At 43.6% G+C, this 25,157-nt stretch overlaps 1 protein-coding gene across 1 annotated transcript in view; it reads right to left on the minus strand.

Moving 5' to 3' along the window:
* Positions 1–23,806, minus strand: part of LOC143290140 (uncharacterized) — a 76,399-nt gene extending 52,593 nt beyond the window's left edge. The window contains exon 1 of the mRNA XM_076599436.1: positions 23,622–23,806. The gene's annotated coding sequence lies outside the window, so the exon portion shown is untranslated. The remainder of the gene's footprint in view (positions 1–23,621) is intronic.
* Positions 23,807–25,157: the final 1,351 nt, after the last annotated feature.

Genomic DNA, 25,157 nt, shown 5'->3' on the forward strand with positions numbered 1-25,157 from the left:
TTCAAGAAAACAGCTTGTGCTTTAAAATATAAGAGAAAACGAGAAGTTAAAAATGCTTAAATAAGTAGAATCGGAAACGAAACATATGACGCCGAACAGTGTTTACGACATTCCGAAATTCGTTCCGGCCATATCATGAAAATTTGTGTCACAAGAGATAACAGAAATCATCTCCTCCCATGACACAATTTACGGAACGGAAGTAGTCAATTACCGACATTTTTCGTGCGTTTTAGTTTCAGCTTAAAACTGGAAGAGCAGATTCCTTGCGTTCTTGTTTTTTCTTCTGGGGGACCGCATGCGCGCGCTTGTGCGCTCATCGTCGTCATATTTTCATAATTTTCATCATCGTCGTCACTTACAACTGTCACGGACGTGATGTTTGAATGGATAGTGATATAGGGTCATGTCACGGGCATAGCCCTTGCTACCGGTACCATGTAACCCAGTACTACCTGTCGCATGTGAAGTCTCCCAACGACGGACCAGGTGGAGGAGGAAACCTTTCCCAACGGCTGTGAAGGCGGAAGAGGATGACCAAAAAGCAGGGGGAGCTCTTCTCCTTGGCTGGAAGTCCTCCTAAGAGACGGAACTCCGAAGGAAAAAACCTGCACCTGTGCGAGGCCGTTCTACACGTGGTAGATGGAGTGATGGCCTAGACGTAACGCGTCCGCCTAGGAAGCGAGAGAATCTGTGCGCGCTGGTTCGAATCACGGCACAGCCCCCGAAATTTTCTCCCCCTCCACTAGACCTTGAGTGGTGGTCTGGACGCTAGTCATTCGGATGAGACGATAAACCGAGGTCCCGTGTGCAGCATGCACTTAGCGCACGTAAAAGAACCCACGGCAACAAAAGGGTTGTTCCTGGCAAAATTCTGTAGAAAAATCCATTTCAATAGGAAAAACAAACAAAACTGCACACAGAAAAAAATACAAAAAAATGGGTGGCGCTGTAGTATGGCGACGCGCTCATCTGCACCTGTAGGACTGTGAGCGTCGGTAGGCGAGAGAGTGGGGAAGGGACTGCACAACTCCTCTTCACTAAAAAGAAAAAGTCACCTGTGCTGGTCAGGCAACCCCTGTGGGAAGTGCTGCGCATCCAGAATCGGCCTCTTCTCCCATATGAGTACTCACACCGACAGATAAGCCTGCCTGCCTACTCATCCGTCGGTCCGACAGGAGACTCCATCAATGTAGACTGGAATTTCTGACAGCCCAAGGGTCGAGTTCTAAGCATTTACAGGTTCGTATCTTTCTCTTTCCATTTTTCTTTCACTTGATCTGGGGTACAGGTGTGGAAGCTAGCCTTTCCCATGGCCTGGGAAAAATAAACAAAACCAACCCTGAGTTGACTCGTGCAATGCATTTTCAGGACAAATTGGAGGAAATCGATATTTCATTATATATATTATATGTATTTGTATATATTTGTATTTCTTTTTATCACAACAGATTCCTGTGTGTGAAATTTGGGCTGCTCTCCCCAGGGAGAGCGCGTCGCTACACTACAGCGCTACCTTTTTTTCTTTTTTTTGTGTGTATTTTTTCCTGCATGCAGTTTTATTTGTTTTTCCTATCGAAGTGGATTTTTTCTACAGAATTTTGCCAGGAACAACACTTTTGCTCCCGTGGGTTCTTTTACGTGCGTTAAGTGCATGCTGCACACGGGACCTCGGTTTATCGTCTCATCCGAATGACTAGCGTCCAGACCACCACTCAAGGTCTAGTGGAGGGGGAGAAATTATCGGCGGCTGAGCCGTGATTGGAACCAGTGCGCTCAGATTCTCTCGCTTCCAAGGCGGACGCGTTACCTCCAGGCCATCACTCCACACACACACTATATATATATATATATATATATAGTGTGACTCTCTCTCTCTCTCTCTCTATATATATATACATATATATGATTATATATATATATATATATATATATATATATATATATAGAGAGAGAGAGAGAGAGAGAGAGAGAGAGAGAGAGTCACACTATATATATATATATATATATATATATAGAGAGAGAGAGAGAGAGAGAGAGAGAGAGAGAGAGAAGATAGATAGATATACTATAGTTCCAATTGTTTCATGCGTAGGATAAATCAATCCAATCCCAATGACGTCATATCAACTTCTTTCCTTTGTGCCCCTCCCCTTCCCCCCACCTCGGGGTTCACAATAAACAGCATCTGTTACTGTCTTATGGAATTTCCGTATCCGTTTTCTTGTAACGACTGTGTGTGTGAGGGGGTGGGGGAGAGGAGGGCGGTAGTGTGTGTGTGTGTGTGTGTGTGTGCGCGCGCGAGTGTGTGCGATGTTCAACGACCCACCCTCTCTTTCTGTGTGTGTGTGTGTGTGTGTGTGTGTGTGTGTGTGTGTGTGTGTGTGTGTGTGTGTGCACGCGCGCGCGTGTGTGTGTGTGTGTGTGTGTGTGTGTGTGCAACGACTCTTTCTGTGCAACGACCCCCCCACCCTTCTCTCTCTCTCTCTCTCTCTGTATAAGATTCTATTCTTTTTTTTTCCACGTGAGGGGTTCGACATTGTCAGACTGAATGCAAAGCACAACGATGATGATATGATATGAGTACTTATATAGCACCTATTCTCGGTCAAGAGACCAAGCTCAAAGCGCTTTACAAACATCATTCGTTTCCTGTGTCATTCAACCAGGTTTCAGTTACACACACATACAGACGACAACAAAATGAACAAGAATTATGATTGATCTCAAACAATTCGACTGGCGGTTCGCACCCAAACACTAACAGTGTGTGTGTGTGTGTGTGTGTGTGTGTGTGTGTGTGTGTGTGTGTGTGTGTGTGTGTGTGTGTGTGTGTGTGTCGCGCTCGTGAGCGTAAGTGTGTGTAGGTGCGCGCGTTTCTTTCTCTCTCTGCTTATGTGTGCACGCGCGCGCGCGCGAGTGTTTTTGGTTGAAACAAAATGAAATGCATCTAGACCTTTCCTATGACAAGGTCACCGGTGACGATTACAAACAAGCAGAGAAGAAATCAACAAAAGAGAGAAAGGATAATGGGATGGAGACGACAGCAAAGAAAGGAAGCGAGGGCGAGGATTAAATTATGGGTAATTGTTCTCATCTCTTCCCATTCTGTCCATGAGGGAGCCCACCAGCTCGATCCGGAAGTTGACGTTTTCTCATAGAAAAAAGAGGTTTTTTTTTTTTTCTGTGGAGAGTCAGAGAGAGAGAGAGAGAGACAGAGACAGAGAGAGAGAGAGAGACAGAGAGAGAGAGAGAGCAATGAACAAAAAATTTATTGAGGGTAAACTGGATAAGCTGAAAGCTTCTTTACACCATGCCCTCCCTCACACACACACACACGCGCGCGCGCGCGCGCGCGCACGCACAAAGATGAAAAAGGGGGGAAAAAAATCGGTATGACACTAGACAGTAACAACAACAACAAGAGTTAAACACGAAATACAAAAAGTAACATGGAATATAACTCTCTCTCTTTCTCTTTTTTTTGTTTTTTTTTGTTTGGTTGTTTTATTTTTCTTTCAAATTTCACCCACATTTTTACCCTCATTTGCCCAGTTTCCCCCAAGCCTCCATTCATCCACATCTCCCACCCCTTCTAACCGATAATACTCAGATGTATTCATAAATACTTTTACAAAATGTCTTCAATCACCGACATGTGTGACGGGACATTAAACAAAAATTCCTTCCTTCCTTCTCTCTCTCTCTCTCACACCCACACACACATACGCACCAGCTTATGCACGCAAGAGAGAGAGAGAGAGAGAGAGAGAGAGAGAGAGAGAGAGAGAGAGACAGACAGACAGACAGAGACAGAGAGAAGAGAGACAGAGACAGAGACACAGAGAGGAGAGACAGAGACAGAGTGAGAAGGAGAGACAGAGGGAGAGAACGAACGAACGAAAGAGGGAGAGAGAGAAAGAGAGGTTTGGTTTTTCTGTGGAGAGAGAGAGAGAGAGAGAAGGAGAGACAGACAGACAGAGAAAAGAGAGAGAGAGAGACAGAGAGAGAGAGACAGTGTGAGAAGAAGAGAGAGAGGGAGAAAGAGAGATTTGGTTTTTCTGTGGACAGAGACAGAGAGATAGACAGAGACAGAGAGAGAGAGAGAGAGAGAGAGAGAGAGAGAGAGAGGTTTGGTTTTTCTGTGGAGAGAGAGAGAGAGAGAGAGAGAGAGAGAGAGAGAGAGAGATAGACAGAGACACAGAGAGAGAGAGAGAGAGACAGAGTGAGAAGGAGAGAGAGAGAGAGGGAGAGAGAGAAAGGTTTGGTTTTTCTGTGGGGAGAGAGAGACAGAGAGAGAGAGAAAAAAAAGAGAGAGATTGGAGTGAAGTGTGTGCGTGTTCGCGTGTTTGTGTGTGTGTGTGTGTGTCAGTGGGCGTGTGGGTGCGTGTGCGTGCGTGTGTGTGTGTGTGTGTGAGGGGTTGGGAGGGTGGATGTGTACGGATGTGTATGTTTGGTGTGAAGGAAAATTTACGGACAATGTTAAAACACGTGGACTTACACCGATACCCAGTGGTTGTCGCAATAATTTTTGTTTCATTTTTTTTTTTTAAAAAAAAATCTTCATCATCGTCTTTATCACCACCATCATTATTCCTGGGGTCAGTTTTGCAGACACTTCGTCTCAGCTTCTCATGTATCTTGTTGTGTAGCACATTTCAAGTAAAGCAGTTTCCAAACTTCAAGTTCCAACATCGTGACTTTGGCGTGTGCGGTTTGGGACGTTAAGATGGAATGCTGACCTCATTCCCTGCGGCCTCAACATCAATATCGGGCTTCATGTACATCTGCGTTATTAGTAGACACTCAGTGATAGTCATGGCATCCTCGAGTACATCGCTTTCTTTAGGAGGGGGAGGGGACTGGGAGCAGAAGAAGACTTTTGTTTTGTAATATATTCGGCGGTTTGTCTTCGACTAGAGTTGTCAAATGGCTTGGCCAGTATGTGATTTATTCGCAGTCCTGTGTATTTTCAGTTTTGGGTTCCCTGTTATTGGTTTGCTTTTTGTCCTTTTTGTTTTGTTTCGGTTTTGTTTTTATTGCTAATCGTTTGTAGACTGAGGACTGGAAATCAATTTTACACACAGACATATTTACACACTCACATATGTACATATACACATTCACACACACACAAACACACACATGCGCGGGCGCGCACGCCGTCAGTTAGCTCAACAACACTTTTCAAAGCCACGACAAAACGCAAACCCTTTACCCAGAATTTGTTCCTGACATTGGTCATTCAGTGAGCCGGTCAGATGATTAAAGTGACAAGGGCACCAATACGGAATGGTGTGCTTGAATAATGACTTCGTAATTCAAATATAAACATACATAGGTAAATATAGCTAAAAACAAATGCCGAAGGGTGACTCATTATCTGGCCGCCAAAAACTATCCAAAAGAAGCGTTAAGGTATGTCTACATGATGAAAAAACAGGAAGTGAAGAAAAACATTTTCGGGGGAAAATCACAGACACATGGACTGGTCTCAGGCAGGAAAAAACGACATGAGAGAGAGAGAGAGAGAGAGAGAGAGAGAGAGAGAGAGAGAGAGAGAGAGAGAAACAGAGAGAAAGACACAGAGGGAGAGACAGAGAGGGAGGCACACAGAGAGACAGAGAGAGGGAGAGACAGAGACAAAGACAGAGAGATAGACAAAGACAGAGAGAGACACACAGAGGGACAGAGAGAGACAGAGCGAGAGAGACATAGACAGAGAGAGAGACAGACACACAGAGAGAGAAAGAGATGTTTTAATGCCATTGACATTACAGTCCTATTGACATGGGACACATCAGAATAATCGTTTAACAACATAAAAACAAACCAAACAGCATGAATATATGTATCAAAGTCGCAGCAACAACCCTGCAAAGAAAATCACAAGGTCTGTTGAAAGACTAAAAAAACTTATGTCGAAAACGTCTTTACCCACGCTCGACAAACTCACGGCGTGCTCAACCGAAAAGAAAAGTATGAAAAAAGAAAAGTAAACCTATACATATTCAGTTAATTTGCACTTTCTCCGTGCATATTAGAAAACGATACAAATGTCGTCTTCTTTGAGTCGACCATCCAACCTAAACGCTACGACAGTTAAAGCTTAAGTATGATTATTTTTTTTAACTTTCGAGACTGCAATTCTTTTGTTGTGTATGCATTTACAAGTCAGAGCAATTCTTCCTACGGAAGTGCCAAGCAAGGGCGATAAATTTAGCAAGTGACCGAATTATTTTTGCATTATCTGACAAAAGGAGATGGATGATGTCCCTTCCAACTGAAACACTTTCTTTAAACACTTCACATTTTTTACGGATATCACTGTAGGCGTTACACACAAAAAGAAAATGAATTTCGTCTTCTGTCTGCGCCCCACACATAGGGCATGGGGGTCGAAAGAAACAGTGAGGGACACAAAGAGACAGAGACTGAGAGAGACATAGAGAGACAGACAGGCAGATATCCACAGACAGAGAGAGGGGTAAGGAGAGAGAGACACACACACACAGAGATAGCGAGCGAGCGGAGACAGCAACAGAAAAAAAACCCGTCTTGCACAGTTCCACAAACTGGTGGCACTCAAGCTGAAACAGACTCTGCACTCCGATTCCTCACAGACGTTTCACAATCACCACTGTCAGTTCAAAACCGTTTGCTTTGACACGCAAGCCACAGACCTAGAGGAATCTGGTGAACAGTTCTCTGCAGCACTCCAATGACTCTTCACAGAGAAGAAGACGACGAAGAAGGAGGAGGAGGAGGAGGAGAGAGGGAAGAGGAAGAGGAGGTGGAGGAGGATGAGGAGAGAAGGAAGAGGAGGTGGTGGTGGAGAGGAGGAGGAGAAGAAGAAGGAGGAGGTGGAGGAGGAAGAGGTGAAGGAGAGAAGGAGGAGGAGAGGAGGAGGAGGAGGTGGTGGAGGAGGAGGAGGAGGAGGAGGAGGAGGAGAAGAGAAGAGGAGGTGGAGGAGGAGGATAAGGAAGAGGAGGAGGAGGAGGAGAAGAGAAGGAAGAGGAGGAGGAGGAGAAGGAAGACAAGGAGGTGGAGGAGGAGGAGAAGGAGGAAGAGGAAGAGGAGGTGGAGAAGAAGGAGGAGGAGGTGGAGGTTAATTCATGCAGTAGTCGGGATCCACAAACTAACTTCAATCACACTTCGGCGCCGTTTGAAGCAAGGAATCCTTGGTACTATTCGGTGCCTTCGTCGGTTGACTTTTTCTTTCCCGATGGATGCCTTAATCAGTGGACCAGCCGACTAAAAAAAAACTCAGCAAGTGTCTTCAACTCGCACTTCAAACCGATTAATCTGATCTCCCTTTTCCGATTCGCCAAATCTCTGCGCAGCGCTCGGATTTTTCAAGTGTGGCATCAAAACCCACTTCTCTCTCAGAGAGCTCCCCCCCCCCCCCCTCTCCTCCCTCCTTCCCCGCCACCTTCCCGGAAACCAATTCTAGCTTTCTGTCTGCACTTAGTTTTAAGCTGTGACTTCTATCGCTCCCACACAGTCATCGCAGCGTGTAAACGAGTGACGTGAAAGCGCTTTGATTTTTTTTTCTACAACATTCAGTGAAACATAGTTGTTGTGGTAGTAGCTGTTGTAGTAGTAGTGGAAGAAGTAGTAGTAGTAGTAGTAGTAGTAGTAATACTATAATGGCAGTGATAGCTATTTTCTATTATAGTAGTAGTACTACTACTACCAATAATACAAAAAAAAAAGAGATGATAATAGTAGTAATAGCATATTTTCACATAGTAGATGAAGTCCTAGTAGTAGCAACAGCAGCAGTAATAATAAATGGCAGTAATAGTAATTTTCTATTGTAGTTTTTTTGTTTGTTTTTTGTGGGTTTTTTTGTTAGTTTCTTTTTCATATCTTTCGATAGTGTGAAAATACATATATCGAGAATTATTAACAAGTCAAACGTGCAAAGTTCAGATAATCGACAAGCAGTGTGTGGTTGTCAACCAGTAATGAGTCGACGACATTGTACATAAATATCGCCATGCGTAAGAAACATAAGCAAAATGATACACAGTAGTGAAAAGAGTATATAGTTCATAACAAACGGCATTTACTATCCACATTTTAGCACGATAATATGATCGTGGAGTCTGAGACATTCTTGTGCATTACAACGGAGTTTTAAACAACCTCTTCTTTCACGCCCTATGGTTTCATAGATAAGAACCACTTTCAAGAACATGATGTGAATGCATTGCTAGCGAAACACATGTCGATTTTTATAGCGTTTACTTCAACTGCTTGACACATTGCTTGATCTTATCTATTCTGTCTTCATAAACAAAATGCCTTGCCAAAAAGAAAGGAAAGTTGTGATCGAATATTTCATCCGTTTCTATAATTTTGTTTCAAAACAAAGCCAAATCAATGTTTGATTGTTGCCCGCTTTGAGTGTGTATGTGGGGAGGGAGAGGGGGAGGAGGGGGAAGGCTGGGAGGGGTGGGGGGGGGGAGCAGGGGGGGGGGGGCGGAGTGCGCGCGCGAAAAACTGTATTCAGTGTTGTTTCCTTAGCCCAACCTTTTTTTTTATTTCCTCCTTTTTATTTCCGCACCTTATATTTTGCTCTTAAAGCCTGAACCGGACTATAAATGGCGGGCGATTTGAATCAAGCCAGTTTCTCACCAGAGTCTGACACTGTGACGTCGGTGAAGGTTTATTCAAAATAAAAGCCTAATAAAGCTACGGTTTGGCTTCATTTATGGCAGAGAGCGAGATTTGCCTAGCAGCTTCCAATCTAGACCTGAATTGACTTTGGAAAGTACAAAATGTGTCAGCTACACGTAATACAAAATTTGAATGCAGAGAAAAGGGGCGCAACCGAAACCTTGCTCTCGAAAGGGGGGCCAATGTTTGCAAGTTTTCAACGCCCTATAGCAAAGCATTGGTGCACATTTGGGGATGCTGTTTGCAGGTGAGATGTCACTGTGTGTGACGCTGCCCATAACATCAAGAAACAACTCGTTTTCATTATCTGTTGAAACAATTAGTAGTAGTAGTAGTAGTAGTAGTAGTAATAATAATTGTAGTAACAGTGAAAATAATAATAATAACATAATGGTGTGATGGCCTAGAGGTAACGCGTCCGCCTTGGAAGCGAAAGATTCTGAGCGCGCTGGTTCCAATCACGGCTCAGTGTGCAGCATGCACTTAGCGCACGTAAAAGAACCCACGGCAACAAAAGGGTTGTTCCTGGCAAAATTCTGTAGAAAAATCCACTTCAATAGGAAAAACAAATAAAACTGCACGCAGGAAAACTACAAAAAAAAAGGGTGGCGCTGTAGTGTAGCGACGCGCTCTCCCTGGGGAGAGCAGCCCGAATTTGACACAGAGAAATCTGTTGTGATTAAAAAAGAAATACAAAAACAAATAATGGTAGTAATAGTAATTTTCTAAAGTAGCAGCATTACTGTCTCCAATTTACCCCCAAATGCCATGATTTACTACGCTATTGCTACACGGGTCGTTTCATACTTTTAAATTTTCCCCGTTTTATTTTTTGCGCTCCCTTCCGCGAAAAGTTTTAATTCGTTTCATTTTTGTTTCTTCTTCTTCTTCTGCGTTCCCCGTGATCATGGTCTCAGACTTGCAGCTCTATGCTGGAAATGAAGGTGGTGGTCTTGATGAGATCTTCTTTGGTGCCCCAGAGCTTTTCTGCCAGTGTGGCTCCATAGGGCTACTGCTGCGTCCGTGCATCTTGATACAGGGGGCAGGACTGCAGGATGTGCTCCGGGGTTTGTGGGCATGTCTTACACGGGCAGTCAGGAGTGTGTGACAGCTTAATTCGGTACATGTGGTCTCGCAGGCGGCAGTGCCCCGTGCGTAGTCGGAATATGATTGTCACATTTTAGTTTGACAAAGCCCCCCCACAAAGTCGTGTTTCTGTTACACTTAGTTTAAACCAATTTGTTCTCAGCCCACATGGTGTCTTACCTTGATGGTGGTTGTGAGAGATACATTCAGTTAATTATTTGTTTTTCTCTGGGTGTCATATTTTCAACCGCATTTGTAGTTTATATTCTATTGTATTATATTCTATTATTCTATCATATATATCTTATATAGCTTAAGCTTTTTCTCCTCCTCTTCTTCTTCGTTCGTGGGCTGCAACTCCCACGTTTACTCGTATGTACACGAGTGGGCTTTTACGTGTATGACCGTTTTTACCCCGCCATATAGGCAGCCATACTCCGTTTTCGGGGGTAAGTTTTTTTTTGTTTGTTTTTTCTAACGTTGTTGTATTGCAGTTTTCTGTCACAACAGATTACATCTCTGTGAAACTGGCAGCCACCGTTAATAGAGTGCTTCTCTACAGTATAGTGCACCTCCCTATTTCCAGCCTGCAATGGATCTGTTTTCCTATCAAAGCGGATTTTTCCAGGTTCTGTTGTTGTTGTTGTTTGTTTGTTGTTGTTGTTTTTTGTTTGTTTGTTTTTTGCCACGAACAACCCTTGTGTTGCCATGGGCTCTTTTGAGTGCACTAACTGCATTCTACGCACAGGTCCCTAGGTTTATCGTTTCGTCTGAATAACTAGTGTCCAGATCAATACGCAAGGTCTAGTGGACAGTGAAGAAAGCGGCTTACACTTGCTCGCTTTCTAGCATTCATGACAATTTTGTAAACTCTCGCCCCAGTCAGCGTAAGGTTTCAAGGCTAACAGATTACCCAGGGCTTGTCATTGACGTGTATTCCCTTTTCTTTATAGAAACTGAAGATCTATATTTTTTTTAATAACGGCTGGGGTTTCGGTATACTCACTATCACATAGAAGTAATCATATTCATCCAATCAACCCTTAAGGCTCGCGTTAAAATGTCCACGGTGTTTATGTGGGAAATTTAATTTACTTTGAAGGTTTTATATATATATATATATATATATAATATGTGTGTGTGTGTTTGTGTGTGCGTGCGTGTGTGTGTGTGTGTGTGTGTGTGTGTGTGTGTGTGTGTATTTGTGTATGTGCGTGCGTGTGTGCGTGCGCGTGTGTGTGTGGGTGAGTGGAGCGTGCGTGCGTGCGTGCGTGCGTGCGTGCGTGTGTGTGTGTGTGTATGTATGTGTGTGTGTGTGTGCGCGCGAGCGCGCGCGCGCGCGTGTGTGTGTGTGTGTGAAGAGCTTGATTTTTTCCCCCTTTAAAAGTCTATACATTTGAGTACTGGTTCAAAGAGTCCAACTACGATCTTTGCAGTCGACTGAACAAAAAACAATACGTTTCGATCAGAAATAGCGATCAAGGCGGCGTGGTATGACCTATACATCCAATCAGTCAAGGTTCGCCGGCTGCGGTCAAGGTTAATCAGTGCAGGAACACGGGCCAGTGGTCACGTTAGTCGCTGGCCAGTCATTGACTCTTTGACTACTGTTCTATTCACATTCCCGCCTCTTCCCACACCACAACGAAACTTGGAGAAGAGGTCAGTTTTGAAGCCAGATTTAAAATACGCGAGTGAATCCGAGTGTCGGGGGTTGTCAGGGAGTCTGTTCCACGTCTTTGGAGCTTTGGAAAGAAATAGATCTTTGTCCATGGGTCTTGGTTCTCTCTCGTGAGGTATCCGGGGAAGGCGAGAGTCATAGGAAGAGCGACGGCACAAGCTGACCCTTCCACAACCGAATGTGATCCTTTCGAACATTTTTTCTTTCTCCTTAGCATGCATTGGGTCTTCAGTCCCGTTTCGCAACCCCTACACCTTCTGATGCATTACAGGCAAAGAAGCAAGTTTTCCAGCAACCAAAAAAAGGTTTGAAGTGGGCGCTGATGGCGACAGAGAGAGAAGACCTGGGAAGATATGTGGCATTAAACGGCATAGCGGTTAAACGACCTGTCCCGTTCGAAACCTTTCCATTATTGGACGACTCTCTTATCGTTTTCTCGAAACCCCATCAAGGATTACCAAGTGCATGTTTGCTTCAGGTTCTTCTTCCCCCGTCATCTGTCTCTTCCCTTCTTCTCTCTCTCTCCATCACACTCTTCCCTTCTTCTCTCTCTCCATCACACTCTTCCTTCTCTCTCTCTCATCACACTCTTCCTTCTCTCTCTCTCCATCACACTCTTCCTTCTCTCTCTCCATCACACTCTTCCTTCTCTCTCTCCATCACACTCTTCCTTCTCTCTCTCTCATCACACTCTTCCCTCTCTCTCTCCATCACACTCTTCCTTCTCTCTCTCCATCACACTCTTCCCTCTCTCTCTCTCCATCACACTCTTCCTTCTCTCTCTCCATCACACTCTTCCTCTCTCTCTCTCCATCACACTCTTCCTTCTCTCTCTCCATCACACTCTTCCTCTCTCTCTCTCCATCACACTCTTCCCTCTCTCTCTCCATCACACTCTTCCTTCTCTCTCTCCATCACTCTCTCTCTCCATCACACTCTTCCTACTCTCTCTCTCCATCACACTCTTCCTTCTCTCTCTCCATCACACTCTTCCTTCTCTCTCTCTCCATCACACTCTTCCTTCTCTCTCTCTCCATCACACTCTTCCTTCTCTCTCTCCATCACACTCTTCCTCTCTCTCTCCATCACACTCTTCCTTCTCTCTCTCCATCACACTCTTCCTTCTCTCTCTCCATCACACTCTTCCTTCTCTCTCTCTCCATCACACTCTTCCTTCTCTCTCTCCATCACACTCTTCCCTCTCTCTCTTCATCATGCTCTTACCTTTCTACATCATCCCCTCTCCCTCCACTACCCTCTTCCCTTTCTCCGCCCTCTCCTTCAAACCCGCTTTCTATCTCTCCGCTCTCCCCCCCCTCCCCCCCCCTCTCTCTCTCTCACCTTCCTGGGCTGTAAAATTGATTTGATTTGACTTCAGTCAGTCCTGAAGAGATAGGAGGAAAACATAGCAAAATACATTGTAGACTTTAATGGTATAGTTTCTCGAAATGCAAAACGGGTTATTCGCTAGACCCCAAAAGGAACAGTAAATCGAGCAGAAAAAAAAATCCACAGATCCTGTCCATACACTATACCGCCATTACTCTGTGCATGCATGCACGCGAACACACACACACACGCGCGCGAGCGCGCACGCGCAAGCTCACACACACAAGAACAGTGATGCATCTGACCAAGTGTATGACTTTGCAGGAGAGACTGGGGCATAGGTACAGGTTAAACACGCAAGTATTATTTATTTTAATTTATTTCTTTTCTTTTTTTTTTAGTCACTGTTTTTGTTTTTTTTCTGGAAGAATGGCCATTTCCGCTGTCGCAAATGTATTTGTATTTCTTTTTATCGCAACAGATTTCTCTGTGTGAAATTCGGGCTGCTCTCCTCAGGGAGAACGCGTCGCTACACTACAGCGCCACCCATTTTTTGTATTTTTTTTTCCTGCGTGCAGTTTTATTTGTTTTTCTTATCGAAGTGGATTTTTCTACAGAATTTTGCCAGGAACAACCCTTTTGTTGCCGTGGGTTCGTTTACGTGCGCTAAGTGCATGCACACGGGACCTCGGTTTATCGTCTCATCCAAATGACTAGCGTCCAGACCACTACTCAAGGTGTAGTGGAAGGGGAGAAAATATCGGCGGCTGAGCCGTGATTCGAACCAGCGCGCTCAGATAATCTCACTTCCTAGGCGGACGCGTTACCTCTAGACCATCACTCCACATGGAATCCATACCCGCATAACCACACACGGTTTCAAAGAGAAAACAAGAAAAAGCTCAAAGACAAACAAGCAATATTCACTTTTGATAAAAAGTATCAAAAATCCTCCCAACAATCCGTTGTTCTCACTCTCTCTCTCTCTCTTCCAACTTACACTGGCAACGTATGTTTCCAAAAGGTTACATTAACACACTCACGAATGTCAAAGTACATACATACGCGAGGAATATAAATAAATACTGTTATAAGTAGTCTTTGAAACTCGATCGTGCAGTGACACTTGCGTTCTATCCATAGCAACAGGGTAAGAGGCAGTGGTGATGGACAGTGTATTCTTTACAGGCCGTTGCCCCTTGTGGAGGATGCTGAGAGAGAGAGAGAGAGAGAGAGAGAGAGAGAGGAGAGAGAGAGACAGAGAGAGAGAGAGAGACAGAGGTAGAGACAGTGGAGAGGAGTCGTGAGAGAGCACAGAGGTAGAGTAGACAGTGAGAGTAGTAGAGAGACAGACGACAGAGAGAGACAGAGAGAGATAACAAAGAGTGAGAGCACAGAGGTACAGAGACAGTGAAGAGGAGAGAGTGAAGAGAGAGAGACAGAGACAGTGAAGAGGAGAGAGTGAAGAGAGAGAGACAGAGACAGTGAAGAGGAGAGAAGTGAAGAGAGAGAGACAAGAAGACAGGAAGAGAGAGAGAGAGAGACAGAAGAGGACCATGAGAGGACAGACAGGGGAGACAGAGACAGTGAAGAGGAGAGAGAGAGAGACAGAAGAGGACAGAGAGACAGACAGAGACAGATATAGAGAAACAAAGAGGGAGAGTACAGAGGTACAGAAACACATTGGAGGAGAGAGAGAGAGAGAGAGAGAGAGAGAGAGAGAGAGAGAGAGAGAGAGAGAGACAGAGAGACAGAGAGAGAGAGAGACAGAGACAGTGAAGGATATATATATATATATATATATATATATACACAGATACAGTGAAAAGAGAGAGAGAGTGAGAGTGTGTGTGAAGAGAGAGTGAAGAGGACAGAGAGAGAGAGAGAGGGGGGGGGGGGGGGAATGTAGGGGGAACGAAGGAGTTGAGCGAAGTGTTCATTTCATTTTCGCAAACTATATTTGTGTATGAATGGTTTCATTTCCTTCGCAGTCTTCCCATGGCAGAGTCTGATTCCTTTATACCCCCCAGACCCTCCCCCCTCCTCCCCACACACACACACACTCCCCCCCCCCCCCCCCCCTCTTTCTCTCTCTCCGAGAGGAGATTGGTCAGTATTCAGTAACCAAGCTGACATTTGTTGACAAAGGAGAGACAACTCTTGGTTACTTCAGACAGAAACCTGACCAGCATCTGTGAGGTCAACCAGCCGCAGTGACGGGACTTGATCCGCTTTGCTTACCTGAGTTGTCTTCTCTTGCTGACGTCACGCTTTCCTTTTTAATTTCCCCTCCTATATTAGGAGGTAGGTTGGGGGGTGGGGGGTGGTGGAGGGAGAAGATAAGTATAGCCTGTGCTGGTAACAAAGCCCCGTCTCAATCAATGTATCTTGGCTTCATAAATATATACCCTGTGTGTGTGTGTGTGTGTGTGTGTGTGTGTGTGTGTGTAGAATACAGGTAATCGATAAATTGTCTGCTTGTCTTTCCCTTCTTGTAATTCTCTCTTCCACTTGCATTTGTTTCCATATTATTGCTGAAAGCATCGACTGGTGTTTTTGTTCTCTGTGTGTGTGTGTGTGTGTGTGTGTGTGTGTGTGTGTGTGTGTTTTGCTTTGTTTCCCTTTTCATTTCAAATTTAATTTTCTTTGACATTTTCTTCCCATTGCATAATCTCTCTCTCTCTCTCTCTGTTTCTGTCTCTCCCATTTCGTTTTCCTGTACAATGCATTGTTCTTTTTTTTCCCACTCCAAGTATACATAAAAAGGGGGAGTATTTTGCTAACATGATCAGCCAAACAAATATAGCCATCGTTGCCACCGGTAAACAGCATTGAGAACTTCGCAGTTTTGAATCCTGTGTTTTTTCCCTCTCATTGGTTAGTTTTCTATATGTAACACACACACGCGCGCGTGCGCGCGCGCGCACTCACACACTTTCACTTACTCGCATGCGTAGACAGTAATTTCTTTCCCCTCCTCAATTTTTTCCCACCCTCGTCTAATATCACTTACAGTGAAATGATGTTAAACCAAAGAACGAACACACACACACACTCACTCACACATACACACTCACACACACACTTTCACATAATCGCATGCGTACACAGTAATTCCCCCCCCCCCCCCCCCCTTCTCCCACTCGATTTTTTTCCTACCCTCGTCTAATATCACTTACAGTGAAATGACGTTAAACTAAAGAACGAACACACACACACACACACACACACACACACACACACACACACACACACACACACACACACACTCACACACACACACACACACACACACACACACACACTCACACACACACACACACTCACACACACACTCACACACACACACACACACACACACACACACACACACACACACTCACACACACACACACACACACACACACACACACAATGAGTGTGGAGAATGGATGACGGATTGAACGTAGGGAGGTGGCTATTAAGAAAAAAAAAGAAAAGAAAAAGAAAAGAAAACAGCTAACATTGGAATTGTGGGGCATCGGGTGGAGGCGCCGTCAGACATGCCACAGAAACAATAACCCACATCAAGGTACCCACCAAAGAGATGCAAGACATCAGCGATTGTTGTTACAAATTGCTGTGAATCGTGTATGTGGATATCGCCGTATCTTGTGCTCAAATCAACCCCCACCCCACCCCCCGTACCCCCTCCCCCCGCCTCCCCTCCACAGAGAATTCGGCAGTCAAATGAATTGTGTACTGCGAACGTGCTGGAGCAATTTCACGATTTTTTTTTGTTTTTGTTTGTTTTTTGTTGTTGATATTTTGTTTTCGAAGCGTTTTGGCGCAGTTTATCTTCATGAAACGAAACAAGTTTTACATTTCTTGGACATGAGACTGTTCAGAACGACAAAGAAATTAGACCGTATGTGGTATGCAAATACATTTATGTAAACGACATTACTACACACATTTACACAAATACACTAAGTCATTTAAAAACACTGACACACCATCACAAACTCTGAAGACTAAGTACGGCAAGAAAATGTCCATCTTATAGACGTCCGACAGATTCCAGGAGGCCTACGTCAATGTAATAGAATTCAGACTTCCTGAAATGTTATTTAAAAAAAAAAAAAAAGAAAAAGAAATTAGACCGTGATGTAGTTACAGGTGTTTGCATCCCTGCTGTCTTTCAGAACAACGAGACAATCCCATGTTTTAATCCACCTCTTGCAGCAGAACATGACCCTTAAATTGGACAATGCCATTTCAAAAGCGGAACTCTACAGTTCTAGTTCCAATCTCTCCTGCATTCGTGGGCTGCAACTACCACGTTTTACCAGTATGTACCAGTGGGTTTTTACGTTTATGACCGTTTTTTACCCCACGTAGGCAGCTTTTTCCCCCCCGTTTTCGGGGATGTGCATACTGGGTATGTTCTTGTTTCCATAACCCACCGAACGCTGACATGGATTACAGGATCTTTAACGTGCGTGTTTTGATCTACTTTGTGCGTTTACAAACGACGAGGGTTCAGGCACTAAAAGGTCTGCACGTATGTTGACCTGGGAGATGGAGAAAAATCTCCACCCTTAAAAGGGGGGACACGGCAGTGCAAAAGAGACCAAAATGATGATTTTTCATGATTTGGGTTTTTCATGGATTTTGATTCTTGAACATCTCTTCTATCATATGCATAAGTTTTTCCACTGTAAAAATGTCTTTAACAATGAAAAAAAATTGCCAATAAAGATTGCTTGCTGAATCAAGGAAGTGTTTATTTTGTTCAATTTCGACGCAAGTCTCACGTTTCTGGCCTTGACAACATACCTTGGACTTGCTCAATGATGAGTAAATCTACAACCAAGAGACTTTGCATGACTGTTTTATAACATGTTATTGAAGTTTTGTCATGAGTATGTATGAAAATATTCTCTGAGTTTTAATTCATGGCAGTTCCAATCTTTTTACCCATTGTAAATTTTGAGGATTTCACAATACCCAAAATTTCAAAAATTCATAAAAAGTACAATAATTGAAGAATCAACACAATCTCACGTCAAAATGAACATAATGTCATTGTGTATCAAGTCCACACAACAAAAAATGTTTGCATGCACCACAAACCCGATTTCTTTGATACATTGTTTGGCGACCATTTTGATTTGTTTCCATAGCAACGGGTATTCACAGAAATCTAAGAACACTTTTTTGTGATCCACAAGTGATGATACACCTAATAGACAAAAAAAGAGAGAGATATAGTTGGAGAGAAGAAAAAGGTGTCATTTGACTGTAGTGTCTGGCCCTAGCCCATCAGGCGCCCCGACACTAGGGATTAAGTCAGGACACCCGGGCGAGAATCAAGCGCTATGACCGTTCAGTCAACGAACCCGTCACTGCCAGTCTCAATGAGGTGTAAATAAAAGCGTGCGGAATGATCCATACGTGCTGCATCACGTCTGCTAAACTCTACGCTGTTTAACGGAGCTGTCCTCGTTCTGTCAGTGTTGTCCGCATTCCCCGCCCCCTCCTCTCCCCCCCCTCCCCACTCATCTCCATCAGCCGTGTCTCTGGGTGTCATTGATGTTAAAGCCAGTTGCGACAAACAGAAAACTGGTGCAATAAATGCTGGCTTTCTTTTCTTTTCTTTCTTTTTTTTTTCTTCTTCTTTTTTTTATTTTTATTTTTTTAGGAAAACACGACCCTCTCTCTGTTGCACAAAGAAGTGAACGACACACAACAGCTAAATGGTCTATTCTTTTCCCGTTTGCCCGTTTTTATCTGTGTCATTTTGCCCGTGGAACAACTTAAGGTCGAAAGGCGGAGATGCCCTCGTATCGTTTTGTGTCGAATCTTTATGTTCATATCCCCCCGTCTATATGAAGTGCTAAGAACCTTTTCTTTTCTCAGACAGTTCTTTCACACCTCTCCAAAACTAAACGTTTTCATTTATCTGTCCTGTATGATAAAGGCAACACAACTTTAGCAGCACCTGTGATTGGTGCTATTGTTATAAATGTGTCAATATTATAATCATTTTCCAATATGCTACGTGGGTTATCATTTGAAGAATTCTTCTGTAAAGTAGTCAGCAAAAACATATCGGTAGAAACCGTGTGTGTGTGTGTGTGTGTGTGTGTGTGTTCGTGTGTGTGCGAAAAGACGAACCTACTTGAATGAGTGCTCGTTCGTTCTCGTCTCTCTCCTCAGAGCAAGTCCGTGACAAGGCTAAATCGTTTTGTTCTGTTTTGTTTTAATAATTTCTTTTTGTGTTGGACGAATAGTGCCGATCTGCATTGTAAAATGTTCCACTGGTATATAGATTAGATAATACAAGCCTTTTTTTCCCAAATACTTCTCCGTGTTTTGATGTCTCTTGTGGCAGCCTTCGGTCATTCCTCAGACCAAAAACGTGCAAATACTTTTTGCATTACATCGTCAGTCATCCTGTCTTTGCACAACGACTTTGCACATGTTTCTTTCCACTGCATCATCCAATGAACAGTTTGTGGACCATGGATGTGCATTACTTTTTTGCATTTGCATTACGTAATCCGTTTGCCATTCTTTGGACCGTGTGCATGTACATGTACTTCCACTTGTTTTAGTGTATTGTATGGTACATGTGTTCATTTTTATGTTGGTGTCTACAACGAGCCTGTGATTTCACACGTTAATTTCCATGTGGATTAATTAATAAAGTGTTTTTGAATTTGAATTTGAATTTATTCAAAGCACTTTGTGTCTTATTCGGACTGCTCTCGCCTAGAAGAGACTGTTACCATAACCCGGTGCTCTTAACTTTTCTCCCTTCTCTGTATATATCGATTTGCATATCAAAGCTGATTTCGTACTAACCATTTTGCCAGGGACATAAAAAAAATACTACTACTACTACTACTAATAATATTTATAAGGCGTAAAATCTTGATGAAGTCAACTCTATGCACACAAACAACAATGATGACAAATAAGCAAATAAATGTAAAACATATAAATGTAAAAATATTGATCTATCATTTTTTTTATTTTATTTATTAATTTATTTATTATTTTTGTTATTTTATTTCATTTTTTAATTTTTTTCTCAAGGCCTGACTAAGCGCGTTGGGTTACGCTGCTGGCGAGCGGAGTAACACACCCTTGTCCGTGCATCATTCTGAAGTCTCACAGCATGGATGGGGACAGCTATTCCTCCAGTAACACAAGGGACTGTCTCGCTCAGTAACGCATAGATCCCGAAGCCTTCGCTAAAAAAAAAAAAAAAAAAAAGGGAAAGAAATACAAAACAAACTGGGGGAAAAGGAAACAACAACAGAAAACAAACGGAAAAGACACTTTCCAAACCGAAGAGATTACTTTCAGACTGATCGATTTTCGTGTGAGCTAAAATTCCAACCAGGATTCAGAAACATGTCACTCAGCGAAATGACAGCATGTTAAAAAAAAAAAAAAAAAAAAAAAAAGCAAGCGCTCCGGTGATCAGTGTCGAACTCTCATCCTACAGAGTTCGCAAACAGTTAAGCACCACACCACGTGGTACGTTTTGTACAGTTTTCATCATGGAGGCATGATGTTGAATTTCCTGCAAACAGCAGTGAATGTAGACAGTGAAATGAGCTTCAGTCATGACCAGGTGCTTTCTTGTACGTGCATTTCCATTTTATTTTTAGATCGAAAACAAGAGCTATCGTTGAACAATAATAATAATAATTGATATCGCGCTGAATCTTGTGCATAGACAAATCAAAACGCTTTCGCACCAGTCATTCACACGCATGCATAACTCTAAAACTGGAGAAACTGAAGACAAGGAAGAGGCAGGGAAGGGAGGCTATTTTGGGAAGAGGTGGGTTTTAAGGCCAGACTTGAAAGAGCTGAGTGTGGAGACATGACGAAGCGAAAGAGGAAGTTCATTCCAATTGCAAGGTCCAGAGACAGAGAAAGAACGGCGGCCAACAGTCGAGAGTATGAATCTGGGTATGCGTAAGCAGAGTATTTCCGAAGTCGATCGTAGTGAGCGAGATGGAGTGTAAAGGTGAAGGCAGCCACAGAGATAGGAAGGGGCTGATTTGTGAATACATCTATAACATAGAGTGCTGATCTTGTACTTTATTCTGTGTTAGACAGGAAGCCAGTGGAGGTGTTGCAAAATATGAGTGATGTGCTCAGATCATTTCTTTCTCAGGACGATTCGGGCAGCAGAGTTTTGTATGCGCTGAAGGGACTGAATGGATGAAGCAGGCAAACCAGACAATAGAGAGAGTTACAGTAGTCAAGGCGAGAGAGAATGAGAGAAACGACAAGTCTAGATGTTGCGTCAATGGACAGATATTTCCGGATAGAAGCATCGATTTAAACGTATTGTTTGAAGTTGTTCATGTTGCACGTGTGCTTGAAACAGCCATCTGTGAATTCTGTGAGACCAGTGGAAGATCATGATTTACGCAGTCTGCATAATTCAAATCTCCTAATTTTTTTCATACAGTTTTATGAAAGAATGCCTACTGTTATGAGGTGGCGTTTAACTTTTTGTGGAATGTATATCACGGACACGCTGAAAGCAGAAAGCGAAAAAGCGACGTTTCATCGCTGGAGCCAAGCAATTCTGGCACATTTTCAGTAGCTCAAGGAGGCGTCACTGCGTTCGGACAAATCCATATACGCTACACCACATCTGCCAAGCAGATGCCTGACCAGCAGCGTAACCCAACGCGCTTAGTCAGGCCTTGAGGCACAGCGAATGCCAAATACAGTAACCCGGTCTACTACCTTCCAAAGCACAAAGTACTTAAAAGTTTGATAACCATGAACCTCTAAATAAAGAATTTTTTTAGAAAAAGAAGAAGAGAAACCCTGTCGAGGAAAACAGTATTAAAAAAAGGGGGAATTCCGAGGGATATTTTCGACATGACATGGTCAACACATAATTTGGGCCATTGGTGGTAGAGAGTTTAGGCTCCGGACACGGAAGTGAAATCTCCTCTTGTGTTGAAACTAGCAATGTTTACACTTTAAAACTCACTGTTGAACTGTCTTTGAGGCAATGGAGACCGCGTTAGATATACGATTCATGGTGATCGGTATGCTGACAGAAGAGAAAGAAGTGGCAGAAGAAGGAGAAGAAGAAGAAAGAGAGGGCACCATGGCAGAGTCAGTTATACGTTGGACTTCTGATGTAGTGTTTATCAGTGATCAAGATTCGGGGCCCCGTTTCGGCATGGTGTTGTGAATGAAATAGAAATGCAACAAAACACCAAGTCCAGAGCTGAATAGCAGAAACAACATTCGAAGAGCTGGTGATGTTCACCTCTTCCCAAAATAGCCTCCCTTCCCTGCCTCTTCCTTGTCTTCAGTTTCTCCAGTTTTATAGTGATGCATGCGTGTGAATGACTGGTACAAAAGCGCTTTGATTTGTCTCTGCACAAGATTCAGCGCTATATAAATACCATTATTGTTATTATTATCGCGCCCGCAGCTGGAGATACCAGCTACTTTTCGGATTCTTTTCTTAAAAGACCAAGATGTAACATTCGTAGACAAACGTTCAGCATACCTTTCATTTTCTGCACAAGTTGCTTATTGCTGTGACAAAGCTGTCACCATCAGTGGGATAGAAAAATAAAGTATATAAGTAAATGAATAAATAATATAAATAAACTGGCACGAAGGGTGAAGTGCCCCCAAACTGCCCCCAAAACTAAAATGTCCGCCAGACTGGCGTAACAGTTGTGCTCCAAATGACCTTGGGAAACCTCATTACGGTTATGAAATAAACAAAAAAACTGGGCTGCTTGAGCCAATAATGAATTTGATTTTTTAAAATTTGTTTAATCATATGAGCCAACCGAAATTTCATTATAGCATCATTTTTTTTAAAGGGTTTCGGGGACAATGCAATATTCACACACACACACACACACACACACACACACACGATGTTGCTAAACATTAATGAAAACCGGTACCTAAAATACCACGCCGAGTAGGGGTAATTAATTTGTTTCCTTATCAAGGTCTGCTGTTGGCACACATAATATGTGTAAACATGTCGCAGTTGATTCTCCATGATTATAATCCACAAATAGTTGGGTGTTTTTTTATCAATCACTAACTAAATAAATACTAAGTGAAGCATCGGGAAAAAAACCCAATGAATCACTAAGTACACAACATAAGATTAACAAATAGTAAAGAGTGGTAACTCTCACCATTCACAAGGTACACAACTTCAAGTCAGTGCTGCTTACGCTACCGATTCAGCAAGCACACAGGTAAATAAAAGGTGCATTGAAACAAACCCAGACACTTCCAAAAAGGAAGCACCAGGCCTGTCCTTATACCGATCATTTGACATGTGCACACAGCAGCAAAGACAGAAGAAATGTGCAAACACAAATTAGCTTTTGTTCAAGACTGGCATAGCCACAACAAGGTTTTATTTATGCCTTTCTCTCATTCTACCATCTATTCAAAAATCAAAGTTTTTCAATGCTATTGCGTGCATGAAGTCTGATAAAGTGCTTTCTTTTCTTTCTTTTTTTCTTCTACTATCACATTATTGTACAACAGTATTAATACGCGTAGACTGTGCCATACGTGAAATGATTCTTGAACTAAACTACGCACTGGAACAGCGCAACATTTGCAACGGATGAAAAAATCGACTGCATTAACTTTATAATCGTAGACGTGACAGCTGGGACAGATAAACAGAGAAGAATCAGAGACAGAGAGGACTGGAGAAGAAGGAGAAGAAGAAGAGACAGTGATGCTTTCGTAAGCCAGAGAAAAGTGAGAAGTTTGAACACACACACACACACACACACACACACACACACACACTTACTTGTTAATCGGCAGGGCAAAAGAAGACAATATCTAGCCGTGAAAGAAAGAAACGGAGGACGAGGTTCCTCTCTGGCTGACCAACTTGGCAAGTTGACTGGGACAGGGGCAGCTCTCTACTGTCTGGAACTTGGGGGTCGCCTCTGTCTCCGTTCCCTGCAGCAGTCAGACGGTGAAGGGACGGGTCGAGGCCTGTCGTCTGCTTTACTCTCGCGCCCATCCGACCATGTGACCTCCGTCATAGCCTATCCTGCCTCCTGATTGGTCGCGACGCCCACCCAAGTATGCAAATTACCCTGGAGGAGGGGTGGGGGGTGGGGGTGGGGTGTCTGACAGCGTGAGAGGAGAGAGGACACAGCGAAGGTGTTGGCGAGGTTTGTGGCTTCGAAGCTCGTGTCGTGCGTTCTATGAGCACGTGCTACACGTGGACAGTGTCGGGTGTCGAGAGAGAGAGAGAGAGAGAAGTTTTCGCACTCGCTGCAAGTCGGATGCTGGCTGTTGATTCGTCTGCACTGAGAACCAGCTTCCATTGTCGGGGTGTGCTGAGTGTGGGCGATGTTTTAATAGGGGCTTTTAGACATCGTCAATCAGACAGCCCATACACAAACCAGCCCCTCCTGTCAAACCGCATTCACACCGCCTTCTTATTTTATTGAGCACGCGACCGAATCACGGACGTGCACCAGTCTACATGTGTAATTAGTTTGCACGCAAACCGCACCCCATCCTTTTCCGTTGTTTTTTTCCCCTGCCCTACCCTTGCATCATTTCCAACAGAACATCACCATTCCTCATCTCCCCCTCCCCCCACCAGATCCCTTCCTCCCCCCCACACACACACCTCTCAACCCTGTCGTCAATGCAAGTGTTGTTAATAACTAAGTTCGTAACTTTCAAGGCTGAATGACCCACACAAGTTCAAAAAAAAATTGACTTGGACTAAAGAAATTCTTAAAAAGAAAATAGTAAGTTCTCTCTCTCTCTCTCTCTCTTAGCAATGATCGCTGCTCACACTAAAATAGTTGAAAACACGTGCTGAGTGCATTTTCTTCTCTCTCTCTCTCTCTCTTCGTAACTTTCAAGACTGAATGACCCACACAAGTTGAAACAAAAATGACTTGGACTAAAGAAACTTTTTAAAAGAAAATAGTAAGTTCTCTCTCTCTGTCTCTGTCTGTCTCTCTCTCTCTCTCTCTTAGCAATGATCGCTGCTCACACTAAAATAGTTGTAAAACTGCTGAGAGCATTTTCTCTGTGTGTGTGTGTGTGTGTGTGTGTGTGTGTGTGTCTCCCTCTCTCTTAACAATGATCGCTGCTCACACTAAACTAGTTGTAAAACACGTGCTGAGAGCATTTTCTCTCTCTCTCTCTCCTCTCTCACTCCCTCCCTCCTCTCTCTCTCTCTCTCACACACTCTCTCTCCTCTCTCACTCCCTCCCTCCTCTCTCTCTCTCTCTCACACTCTCTCTCCTCTCTCACTCCCTCCCTCCTCTCTCTCTCTCTCTCTCACACACACTCACTCTCTCTCCTCTCTCAC

The sequence above is a fragment of the Babylonia areolata genome, chromosome 15, assembly GCF_041734735.1.
Source record: "Babylonia areolata isolate BAREFJ2019XMU chromosome 15, ASM4173473v1, whole genome shotgun sequence".
NCBI lineage: Eukaryota > Metazoa > Mollusca > Gastropoda > Neogastropoda > Buccinidae > Babylonia > Babylonia areolata.